This window comes from Hydra vulgaris, chromosome 03 (genome assembly GCF_038396675.1).
Source record: "Hydra vulgaris chromosome 03, alternate assembly HydraT2T_AEP".
In the NCBI taxonomy this organism is placed as follows: domain Eukaryota; kingdom Metazoa; phylum Cnidaria; class Hydrozoa; order Anthoathecata; family Hydridae; genus Hydra; species Hydra vulgaris.
In genome coordinates, this window is record NC_088922.1 from 6,147,084 (window position 1) to 6,160,000 (window position 12,917).

A 12,917-nucleotide genomic window follows, 5' to 3' on the forward strand; every position below is an offset into this window, starting at 1 on the left:
ACAATTATAAAACTACAATAGTCATTAAAATAATAACTATAAATGAATGCGTGACTTTCATCACGTTTATCTACGTGACTTTTACCACGTATACGTAATAATTTTAATTCACCAACTTTAATAGAACATGCCCTTTTGGTGAATTAACTCATAAGTCTAATCGTTGTGGGGCTCTTATAATATTCGTCCGGGCGTTATCTTTTGTTCGTTGTCTTCGTTTATTTAGTTATCTTCGTTTATTTCGTTCTCTTCGTTTACTTCGTTCTCTTCGTTTATTTTGTTCTCTTCGTTTATTTCGTTGTCTTTGTTTATTTCTTTTTCTTCGTTTACTTCGTTCTCTTCGTTTATTTCGTTCTCTTCATTTACTTAGTTTTCTTCGTTTATTTCGTTCTCTTCGTTTATTTCGTTCTCTTCGTTTATTTCGTTCTCTTCATTTACTTAGTTCTCTTCGTTTACTTCGTTCTCTTTACTTCTTATATTATTTGCACCATTTTTTGCCGTGTCATATGCTAACATTCGGACTGTACGGTTTAGTGCTAGTAAATTTACCGATATTTTAAAAAACCGGTAACTCGGTAAAAAAAAGTTATTACCGGGTTACCGGTAATTTACCGGTTTTTTATCTATAGGCTTAAATAGTAATAATCTAAACACTGAAAACAACAAAAAGCATAACAAATGAATATATTAGTAAAACAGCATCAGTTTACAGGTCCATCCTAGTTAAAAATAAATAAATTAAACAATCAAAAAGATTTTTTTTATATAATAAAATAAAATTAATTCATTTATTATACATTAACATTTTTGTATTTTAGCGTTAACATAAACATAAAGAAAACTTCATTTTTAAAATAAAAATAATTAATATAGTCAATTCTTTTCAAGGAGCATAAATTGTTTATTGAAGTAAGCTCTTAAAAAACACATTACATTTAATGTTTCGTCGTTTAAACTTGTTCTGTACCTTGTGCCAATTAAACCTGCTGCAGAAAAAGCTCTTTCCGACTCTACACTGGTTGGGCGAACTGCTTAAATATACTTTTGGAGTTTGTTTAAATATTTTCCTTTAATATTTTGTTCCTTGAGATACGCCATTTCTTTCCTGACTATATTTAAAAGACCGGATATTGTCTTCGGACAACATTTTTTTTTTAATTACTAAATCAAGTTTTTCCTTCATTGACATTGCTTGACTTGATTTCGCCAATGCTGAAAAAACCGTAGATTCAATAGTTGATTCAGTTTCATACACTTGCACAACTTCAGCTTCAGTAGTTTCGGAATCGTTTTTTAAAAAATGTTGAATGATTTCTACAATATTTTTTTTCCATAACCAATTTACTTTTTGTATTAAACACGCCATAATTATTTTCATTATTTAAAGCTGTACGTGGACATGGTTCATGAAGATATGAATATATATCAGAATATACGGTTTATCTCTCACTTATTCGAAATATTAAATCTTAATTCAATTCATTACTTAAGAAATTATTTTGGTTACTTAGTTCATCCAACATGAACCTAATTGTCAAATCTGCAACATATTTGACAAGGGACACGAATCAAATGATTTGTGTCCCTTGAACAGAGAGCTTCCACAGCTACTTTAACAGGTTGCAAAGCCATTATTATATTTGATACAACATTGAGATCATTTTCTGATAAATCTATATCAGATTTGATATCGATTAGACTCTTACGAACACAATTTTTAATCTCATAAATTCTTCCAACATTATCAATATACTGCTCCACCGTGTTTTTGTGTCAAGGATTAGCGTAAGTTCTTTTTTAAAGTCATCCTTAACATGTTTTTGGAGGATGTCATTTTTTGTTGGTGATCTACGGAACATGACAACAATTTTTCGAATTTTTGTTATTATTGGACCTATACTTTCATGTTGAATTGATGAATCAGTAGTTGATGTATCCTCAATAACGTTAAAAACCCCAATATCTTCTATTACATTGTCCTCTTCATCTTCACCATGTTCAAATTCAGTAATAGCCACTTTTTGATTTTCTACTGAAATATTATGCGAAACAGATCATATATACAGCACCTTAATTACTGATAACTGGATGCCGTGGGCTAAACAAAGTTGATGATTTACGTCCAGTAATCTGCCTACCTTTTTCATTACGGCGGCTCCATCCGTAGTAATGGAAATAATATTTTCTATCGCAATACTAAATTCTTTAAGTGTTTTTTGAAGATACGTTACACATTTTTCAGCAGGCATCGATCCTTTAATCCTAACCAATCCGAGATTCCAAAATACATTATCATACGAGTGGACATTCATATTCATAAACCTTCGATTTTTGAGAGATGTCCATTTATCGAAAGTCAAGCTGAATAATTCACCACAGGGTATTCTTTCTGATAATTCTGTAACGATTTGTTTTCGGATTTTGTCACCGTACTTCAATACCATTTTCTTAATTGTTTTTGGAGGCTTTAGGCAATCATATTCTTTGGATTTAAATAATTGCTGAAGATCGTATGATGTGCAAATTTTTTTAAATGATATACAATCTCGCGCTGTCAGTCGTGCTAAAACAGCTGGAAATGAGTCATCAATTGTTTTTTCATCAAAATATTTTTTGTACTGTTTTTAACTAGACTAATATTCATCGATAAATTTTAAATTTCATAGTAAAATATTTTAGCTTTTAAAAGTTATGACCATATAAAGTTTAAACCCCCCTCAATTTGAGGGGGTTATAAATTTTATATAGTCATTATTTTTGAACACTGAAAGATAATACTATGAAACTTAAAATTTATCAATGAATATAAGTCTAGTTGAGAACAGTACAAAAAATATTTTATCAACTTGTTGCTCTCACGTTTGGGGCAGGGGGGCACAAAATTTGGGTTTTTTTTGTTCCCAGCCTCCAATCATCGCAATTTTTTGCAAAGCATCCTTATTTGACATAAAAATAAACATATAAACATTTTGGTGTTTGCTCCATATCTGGAAGTTAGCTATCTCAAAGACTAAAAAAAGCTGGATCCGCCTCTGTATATATATATATATATATATATATATATATATATATATATATATATATATATATATATATATATATATATATATATATATATATATATATATATATATATATATATATATATTTAAACAACTTTAAAAAGTACTCTACACAATAGAGTGCTCAATGTTCTTAAAAGAACAGAGCAATTATATATTAGTAGAAAATCACTTAACTAAATTTATATATATATATATATATATATATATATATATATATATATATATATATATATATATATATATATATATATATATATATATATATATATATATATATATTAGTAGAAAATCACTTAACTAAATTTTTTTCCATTTGACACTGTGTCTTATCAACAAAGATTCATCAGAAATGAATCTTTGTTGATGAAACACAGTGTCAAATGGAAAAAAATTTTGTTAAGTGATTTTCTACTAATATATATATATATATATATATATATATATATATATATATATATATATATATATATATATATATATATATATATATATATATATATATATATATATATATATATATATATATGATAAAGATAAAGTATAGATGTAGTATAATATGAAGTATAGATAAAATACATTTAAAAAGACACAAATACATCCACTTTATTCAGTTTACAGATCTAGTTTGTTCTAATATATAACACAGGTCATCAAAAAAAAAATTTTTTTCTGGTGCCGAGCGAACAATTTGTTTTTTGTATAGCATTTCTCATTTTGATTTCAAATATGCAACTCTTTTTTTACCATCAGGTCAAGTTGTAAAGATATTTAGGTTCAAATCTTAAGTATTTAGGGTAAAGTCTCTAATATTGTCGAAAAAAAAGTTATTCAAAAGTATGTCAACCTGGGTCTCAAAAGAAGCGTATTTTCATAGAGATTTTAAAAATGTTATTCATTTGTAATAAAAATAAGTATTTTGTGTATTTTTGGTGAATAATATTCTGTTGATTTTTTTTTAAGAGTCTTTAGCATTTTTTCACATAATTTTTTTGTCAATAAATTTTAAGGAAAAATATTTATGTTTTCTAAAATCTCTATGAAAATACGTTTCTTTTGAGACCCAGGTTGACATACTTTTGAATAACTTTTATTTTGACAATATTAGGGACTTTACCCTAAATACTTAAGATTTGAACCTAAATATCTTTACAACTTGACCTGATGGTAAAAAAAGAGTTACATATTTGAAATCAAAATGAGAAATGCTATACAAAAAACAAATTGTTTGCTCGGCACCAGAAAAAATTTTTTTTTTTGTTGACCTGTGAAATTAATTTTAAAATATTTTTACTCACTTACCAGTTTGTTTTTGAAATTAGAAAACGCTGGAGAAGATACAAGGTGCTCAAGGTACAAATTCTGCAATTTACATTAATAAAGGTTTGTCTAATATTTAAACAATAAAAAAAAAGTTATATATATAGTTTATATATATATATATATAGTTTATATATATATATATAGTTTATATATATATATATAGTTTATATATATATATATATATAGTTTATATATATATATATATAGTTTATATATATATATATATATATATATATATATGTATATATATATATATATATATATATATATATATATATATATATATATATATTTATATATATTTATACTTATATATATATATTTATATATATGTTAAAAAGTTTTTATAATTGTTTAAAATTTCATGTATATGGAAAAAAAACAACTGATTTATCATTTTAAATCCCACAAAGCACTTCAATGTGTAAAAAAATATGAGTTAGCAACAACAACATGATTTGTGGTGTTCAAGGCAAATAATAATTTCGGAAGGACTGTGCGCTGGTTTTTTGATATATAAATGCTCAAAATAATGAATTTTAAATTATTTCAAGTCAGTTTATTTTAAATTTTTTTATATTTTAATTTAAAAAAATGATAAAAAAAGTTATGTTTCAGACATTCTTACAAAGACTTATATTGTACTTTGAGATGATTTTGCTATTCCTTATTTTGGGATGCTTTTCATAATAGTTTCAAGTAAATTTTAGATTATTCTGTCATCATGGGTTCGACAAAAATATTTCATTAAAAAAAAATCAACTAAAGAAAAGAAAAACTAAAATAATGCATTACTTTTAAATCTTTGGTATCATTCTTTTCTTTAATAACTTTTAAAATCAAAATAAATTTTGAAAAATAAGTTGTATAATCTATCTTAAATGTACTGTATAGCTGTTTGATTATAGATGGATGATCACTGCTTTCAAAAGAACTACGTTATTTTACAAGATACTAAAAACTTCATGCGTCCTGCTAAATTCAATATAAAATTGGTTTCATCGAGATTGCGAAAAAATTCAGCAGAGTTGTTTTGATAACAAAAATGAACTTTAGAAATGTCAAGATTGCTACAGAAGATTGGCAAATAACTAATGACTTGGTAAATAAGTTTATAATTACGCTTCTTGAATGACCTTCACTAGAATTAAGTTGAGTTCTACACAAAATTTAAAGTTGAGTTCTACACAAAATGTGCTGATTAGTTATTATTAGCGTTTTATATTTAGACCATATTAACTTCTTACCATATTAAAGTCTTATATTTAGACCATATTAACTTCTTAACATTACCATATTAAAGTCTTATATTTAGACCATATTAACTTCTTACCATATTAAAGTCTTATATTTCAGCAAAAAAATCAGAGATCATTTTCCAGTTCTGTGGGAGAAAAATAAAGAAATGACAAACAATGCTATTTCAAAAAACGGTTACTTTTATAGCCACATTTTTTTAAGAACATTATTGCAGCAGAAAATTCGCTAGTTTATAAGAGTGCTTAAGGATAGTAAGATTAAAAAAGGTTAAAATTAATTTTTTTTTATCAGTTTATAATGAGATACATTTAATTCATCATTATATGATGCTTACATGTATATTAAATAAAATATTTTCTATAGATGCTTGTCTACCTTTGCACACAGCAAATACATTGATCTTACTATTAGTCTTAAGAAGTCAAAAAGATCATAAAATAAATATTATCAATAAAATATTTTTTTATTGTATATTTGTAATATTGTCAGTGATATTGTTACCTGTTTAGATTTTTCCGAATTTATCTTTTACAATGTCAAAGCAGTTAAGTCATTGCACTATATTTTCAAGGCAATGTCACAATTATTTTATTTCTTTATGCTTGATTCTTTTTTCAATGCTAATACACTCTAAAAAATCTTTTAAAACTGTTAACGGAGTATCTCCGTTTACAGTAACTTCGTAACAGATATGGATTAAATTGTAAAGAAATGAGAGAATAGAACAATGGGTTACTCCTTTTGCTACAAATTATCGGAATACTTTTGTTAAGTTCACGGAGTTGACGCGTGAAGAAATTTTTTTTATTGCTTTTATAGATTTCAGTGTATTATAAAATAATTGTTTGTTCATGTTTCATAAAATTCAGCGTCACATTTATTAACACATTGTTCAATATTATTCAAGTTTATATTTATTAAAATTTAAAGAAAAATTACTTAAATGTTTAGACTGTATGGAGGACGTTAAAACCCGTTTCAGTCTTATTAATAAAGTAGAATATATTGGTTATCAATCTATAAACAATCATATTCTGGCAGTTCATACAAGACGTTCATGCCCTACAGTACGATGAATTGACGACGGAGTCGTTGTGCATAGATTAGCACTCGCTAAATACAACTAAAAGTTTAGTTCATATTTAGTATATCACTTAGTTAACGTGTTATACGTGAAGATTTACAGTTTTTGTTACAAAATGTTATTTTTTTATTTTATTTTACTAAAGGTTTATTTCTCTTGCCTAATCTAAAGATTTATTTCTTTTGACCCCATCCAAAACCCGACTGATTCTAATACCAATCGGTGTAAATAATTTGTTCCTTTTAAAATAAATACTACAAAATGTTTTGGTTATGTTTATTTTGTTACAAAACTACGGGCAATTGTTATACATCATGGCAATTAGGTCAGGATAAACGAAATAGTTTTTTATTTCAATGCTACGAAGTATCCTGTGACTTCAACTTTCCATACGTTAAACTTACGGTATGTTTCATTCGTGTAGGGTAAAGCAACCAAATTCAAGTCAATTACCAAGTTCCATTTTAAATTTGAATTCTTGAAATGTAATACTTGTGGCAAGTAAGATATTTATGTTAATAGGTTTACATCATTTAATATAAATTGTTTATGTTACTTCCATGATAAAAGCTAAATATTTAAAACAAAAGGATAAAAACACTTTTCGCTTTATAATATTTAGAATTATTTAATATTTAGAACTATTTAATATATTTAAAAATTAACTTTTTAATCTAAATTGTTATCGTTTATAATATGAACTTATTTCCGATTTGAAATAGAATCGGCTTTGAAAAAAAAATTCAAAGCCAGGCTGTTTCGTTAAAGTTACTGTAATTTGGTCGAATTCGTTTACCTATGTTATGTTTGTTATCTACGCAGTTTTTATTATAAATTTTATTTAAATATAAGTTTATTATCTGTTTACCTTTGTTACCTTTGTTATCTACGCAGTTTTTATTATAAAAAGTAAATAAAATTAAGCCCCGAGTGTTGAAAGGTATATCCTTCTAACAGTATATGATTGTCTTGAAGACCTATTTGTTAACATATTTTTAGAAAAAAAAAATTGAAAAAATGTGGCCTTTTTTTTAGAAGCGAAATTGTATAGGTGTGGCCGGAATTAGGACACTTTACCCTAACGGATATAATCCGTCGCATTAATACTTTATTAAATTAACGGAGAACTCCGTTTCACAGTTTTTGGAAATAATCAAAAAGCGGCATTAATTCCATTTTTTTAAAAATCTGGTATAAAAAATTTAGGCAAGACTGTTGCAAACGGGCTACATTTTTATTTTCTTAAAAAAAAAAAGGTTAAACCACTTGACGCTTCCTCGCAACTGTTCAAAGTTGTTATTAAAAAAATAAAAATCTTTTAGCAAAAGAAACGATAGTTTTTAACTTTTGTCTCACAAACCAGTTTTAACTATTGTACAACAATTAATTAATAGAAAATTAATCAAGCTTTCAGAGTATAATGAAAAATATTTTATAAAGTTAATCAAATCATTATACAAGCATATTGATATTATCGATATCCTCTTGTATATTGATATCCTCCTGGTGTATTGATTTAATTCACATATTAAAAAAAAAAACATGCATTTTCTGCAATAAATTTTCTTCTTATGGCAAACCTTTATATTTCGCTTAATCTTCTGTTGATACCAGATTTAGAAGTGCATGTAAATACTTTTGGAACTAAAGTAGGTTATCTGTGTCCACTAATTTGTGTAGTATAAAGCAAATCAGAGGTGTTTTGAGTAATTTGTAAGACAAAAAAAATATATATATATTATATTTAATTTCGTTTCTTTCTTAGAAATTGCTAAAAACTCCTCTGGCTTGCAATAGAAACTATACTACACAAATTTGTGGACGTGGATAGCATACTTTTTTTTTTTTTTTTTTTTTAATTTTTTCATTTTAGGTGCCCCAAGAAGTCCTAACGGTCTTGTCACAGAGCACCGCGGAAGTGCATTTAACCAGGAAGTTCACGCCTCCTTCCTTACCGTGACGCGAAAAAACTTTAATTCCAAAAAATTTTACATGCCCTTTCAAATCTGGTATCTACAGGAAATTCAACATAATATTAAGGTTTTCAATAAGAAGAATATTTTTAGTAGAAAATCCATGTTTTTTTTTTTGTATAAACCTAACACTTGTTAGCATATGGAGGCTCAGATATTAAAAAAAAGATAATAATATGTAAACATATTGCTGAGCATTAAGTTACTTCAAAATACAGATTTTTTTAACGCATTTCCATTATTTTTGGGAATCTCAAAAGTGCATGAAAACCATTTAATGAAGTTATTGTGTTGCAAAGCAAACATTACTAAGACTTAATGACGTAAGTCCGCTAAAGTTTTGCGACAATATATAAAAATAAAAAATAATACGGTAACCGAAAAATACAGCCAAATTCTGAGGGATCTTAAAGTCTGCTAACCATTTGCTCACTGGAAAAATGTTTCAACCAATTTTTTTGTTTGTTTGTAATACGTCTAGACGTAGCGTAATACGTAATACACAATACAGAAAGAAAACTTTGTTTAATAAAATGTTAAAAAAATTTTAGATTCAAATTTTAAAATAATGATTAAGATATAATATGATAAAGATTAAATAACAAATATATAATTCTTAAGAGTTTAAGGGAACCTATTTTTTTTACGTACGTTTAGGAACACGTATGCACTATTAGAAACTTTTTACGTTCGGGGTAGTCCATAAACTACGTCAGGAGGAGGGGGGGGGGGAAAGGGGTAATGTATTAGTTACGACTCATACAGAACTTGTTACGAAAGAGTTACAATGTTGTGACAAGTAGGGAGGGGAGGGGGTAGTCTAAAAAGATTTAAAAATGCGTGACCTAATTTGTGTACAATCCCTTACGTTTAATGGTACTAAGATAAATTTTTATTTATTATACGTCAAAGACTTTTTTCCGTATTAGCTTTTTTTTCTTTTTTGTTTTTTAGGTGCCCCAAGAAGACCTAACGGTCTTGTCACAGAGCACTGCGGAAGTGCATTTAACCAGGAAGTTCACGCCTCCTTCCTTACCGTGATGCGAAAATATGTCTAAAGCTCAAACCTGGATCTCCTGCTTATAAAGCAAGTGCTTTAACCACTGCGCCACGGCCGCACAGCTTCGTAATAAGGATCTCAAAATCAAGTTCATCTGTCAACGCCCCCCCCCCACCCCTTATTCCACCAAACAAAATTCAGACAAACAAGTTTGGTTAGTAGCCCCCGAAACATCTAAAAGGTTGAAGGGGCGACTCACAGTGGTCCTTTTCGGCGATCTATGGTTGCAAAAGTATTACACCACAATATAAGGGACTGAAAATTCGTATACAGGTAAGACATTGTTGTATATGTAAAATACAAGAATGACCTTGGTTAGTTATGATAGTAAAGATAGTAATTTCATGGAAATTGTCGTAAGTAGGGTGCACTTTTACTGTCTTCAGGTAATAGGATTAAGTGCCGTGGTTTCAATATTCTATAGTTATTTTCTTAGAAATGAAATCTGTCTACATCTGGCAAAACACTTACATTTCTTAAAATGTCTTTATTTGTCAAGAACTGTAATTTTAGTATATTAATACTAAAATTACAGTATTTATTTAATAATTTTATTTAATAAATTTATTTAATATTAATACTAAAATTACAGTATTTATTTAATAAAATTACAATTTTATATTTTGTTAGATTTTAAATTTAAAAAATGATGATTTTTATTTTGCTATGTTAAATTATCGCTTCTTAGAAATAGTAAGCACTGTAAATTTTCTATATTTTTAATTTTATATTTAAAAACATGTTATAAAATGTTAAAAATAAAATTTTATAACATTTGTTTTATTTTTCTGGGGAGTAATTTTAAATCAAACCGATTTTAGTTTTGTTTTTTTAAATTACCTGTATGTAAAAAAATCGCCTAAACCAGAATCCTGAAAATATAAATATAACAATGTATTTGCAAAGTAGGTATTAAATTAATGTTTAAAAAAAAGAGAAAAACTGTAACCAATTTTTTTTCAATATTTTATTACATTCTTATAACATGTGAAAACAATTTTTGCCTACAAGTCTTCAGCTTCTCTTAGCAAGGCTAAAACTGATTGTGGAAAACTGTCACTAGATTTTGGCTTTTCTCTCCTTAAAGAAGAGGTTAAAGGATCAGAGCTTATCAGAAGTAGATGTAACATGTCTTCCACATTTTCTTTTCTGGAAAATTTTCTTGAATGGAACTATCTGTAATTTTGTCTTTATTTCTAAATTAATTAATTCTGACAGTGTTCCAATTGGTAGGATGGTTTCTTTTATAATGAGGCTTCCATACATCAAAATTTTGTGTATACTTTGCGGCATGTAGTACCAAGAGTATTCTTGAATGTACAAATCAGCAGTTTGCATGGTAAAATTTTCAAAAGCTGGTATATTTATTGCAAACTCCGAGCTAATGGTACGGAGAATTGTACCTAATCTTTCTATAAGAGATTTTTTTACCCCTGTAGCTTGTGAGGCTAGCTCTGGGTTGTAAAAAAAAAGTACGAGCCACATTCCCTGTATTGCTTGTGCCACAGCCTTGTTTTGGTAAATCAACTAAAATATTCAATTCTCTTCTCAAATTTTCCACAATAACCTCACTGGGACTCAGATCCTGTATTTTTTTTTAACATTATCAACTTGTTGTGTTACAAAATCAGGTGTTTCTTTGTGAAACATTATTTTGATGGGACGACAATATTTTGTTAATGAAGGTACAGGATTATTCCACAGAATCAAATCACATGACCCACTTACCGACAAAACAGTCAATATAAGGGGAACCATAGGTACAAAATAAATGCTCGAATCGTCACAATCGTCAGTTTCAAAACCTTGCATATATCAGCTATGATCCAATGCACCATCACAACCCTACTTGAATAAAATGTTTAGTTTTTAACTCAAATGTCTTTGAACTGTACACTCAAAAGTTTTTGAACTGTGTGGTTAACTAATGATTTTAAAGAAACTTTGGCAGATATTTCAGCTATTTTGATGTCATCGGGATAACATTGCTTCTTCGCCTCCAACAAACGATTGTATGGTGGGTAAATGTCAGCGTTGTGCGATTTAGAGGTTTGTTGAATATCGATGTATTGATTCTTTGTAAATTTATTATCAGCATAGAACTCCCATAAAAATGAGAGTAAAAAATACGATTTTTTACTTTGGTAGCTCTTCTTGGTGAACTGGTAGGTGATGAAACCATATGAATAACTTTTGCAGCATCTCTTTTACCCTCATGCCTTAATTTAATTCGTATAGCTAGAGAAAGCTCATCAGATTTCCTACCTTCAATGAGATCTTTCATTCTCCTAGTTTTCGCTGAATGACTGCATTCTCCGAAATGTTTTTATGGACGCCATGTGTTTTCTGTCTTTTCACCTTACTCTAAGCACTTAAAAATTACAAAATCAGCGTCCAAACAGTCTTTGTTGTGGTGTAAAAATTTTTCAACTGAGCGACATCGTTGTTTCATTTTTTTGGCAAATTCGCCACACAAATTTTTCAATTGTTTTCAAAACTCACTTTAGGCCCTTCTTTAGTGTCACTGCTATTAAAGTTAATTGTTTCTTCAACAAATCTCATCACTGTATTAAAGTTTCTTTCTTTCCGCCATATTTCATAAATGTCTAGTTTTCTCACACGACACGCCATCGAACCTACAAAAATTAAAAAATATATAAAAAGAACACGTACGAGCACACACGAGTAACTTTGACTGAGAGATAAATAAAATAACAATAAAAAAATAGTTTAGCAACAATCCCGAACAATCCTGAAAGTTCAACTCTATTAAAATCTTTACAAATTCTTATTTTAGTGCTAATCTATAATCATCTTTACAATCAAATAATTTTTTCATCAACAAAGATACAACTATTGTTTTATAATATTGTAAATATATACCTGTTCGCTCGACTTCAATTTCAAAAAAATATTAAAATAACAGTTTTGGGTACACTTAAGTTCACTTTGAAAGGGTGCTGGTAAATTGCCTGAAACTACTGAGCGTAAGCTCGGTAAAGAAGTACAACTTTCGTGTTCAATTGTTCACTTCGAGGTGGGAGTTGAGTTCTAAGAACGATTTATTTTGTTTACCTGGTTATCTAGGTATTCAATGAGTGTCATTACAACCGATTATTTGAAGATGAATTTTATACCTTTTGCAACCATAAGTT